General features: G+C 48.4%; 1 pseudogene; it reads left to right on the forward strand.

Moving 5' to 3' along the window:
- Nucleotides 1–727: 727 nt before the first annotated feature.
- LOC126429693 (5S ribosomal RNA) lies at nucleotides 728–844 on the forward strand (annotated as a pseudogene).
- Nucleotides 845–1,125: the final 281 nt, after the last annotated feature.

Here is a 1,125-nt window from a genome sequence, read left to right on the forward strand (position 1 = left end):
TGACTGATGGACACAAGGAGCAACGCCTTGACTGTGCTCGCAGGTGTCTTCAATAATGTTAGGGGGGAGGCAACAAGGAGACGTTGTTGGACTCTATCGCCATGGGAGATGAAACGTAGGTGTTTCATTACACACTCGAAACAAAACAACAATCTCATCAGTGGCGTCACTCCGGTCCACAGCCACCAAAGAAATTCAAACAAACGCAGTTGGCAGGAAAGGTTATGGCGATTGTGTTTTGGGATCAGAAGGGGGAACCCCTCATCGATTTCATGAAACATGGGACAACAAACTCATACAGATATTGTGAAACATTGACCAAACTCCGGCGAGCAATCGACAGTCGACCCCACGTTGCTCGTCTTTCACAAAGGAGCTTTTGAAGAAATTTGGGTGGTCTGTTATGCCCCATCCCCCGTGCAGCGCGGACTAAGCCCCCAGCGATTATCACCTTTTCCCCAAGCTAAAGGAACACTTAGGTGGCAAATGTTTCAAGAGCAACAATGAAGTCCAAGCAGAGGTCACACGCTTCCTCAACGGGTTGGCAGGAGATTTCTTCAACTTAGGAATACAAAAGCTGGTGCACCGTCTTCAAAAGTGTGTCGAAAAAAATGAAGACTGTGTTGAAAAACAGATCAAAGTGTAACTTTTCAACGATGTATAAATTAATAACAATAAACAATGTTTTCTACGTGTAAAAAATATGAGAACCTTACTTTCTGTACAAGGCAACGGCCTTGCCGCAGCGGATACACCGGTTCCCGTGAGATCACCGAAGTTAAGCGCTGTCGGGCGTGACCGGCATTTGGATGGGTGACCGTCCAGCCGCCATGCGCTGTTGCCATTTTTCGGGGTGCACTCAGCCTCGGGATGCCAATTGAAGAGCTACTCGACCGAATAGTAGCGGCTCCGGTCAAAGAAAACCATCATAACGACTGGGAGAGCGGTGTGCTGACCACACGCCCCTCCTATCCGCATCCCCAACTGAGGATGACACGGCGGTCGGATGGTTCCGATGGGCCACTTGTGGCCTGAAGACGGAGTGCTTTTTTTGGTTTAACCCTCGTATACCACACCACTGGCTACTACCTTACAGTACTTATTATTTTCTCCACCTATTTCTCA

This window comes from Schistocerca serialis, chromosome 1 (assembly GCF_023864345.2).
Source record: "Schistocerca serialis cubense isolate TAMUIC-IGC-003099 chromosome 1, iqSchSeri2.2, whole genome shotgun sequence".
Classification (NCBI taxonomy): Eukaryota; Metazoa; Arthropoda; class Insecta; order Orthoptera; family Acrididae; genus Schistocerca; species Schistocerca serialis.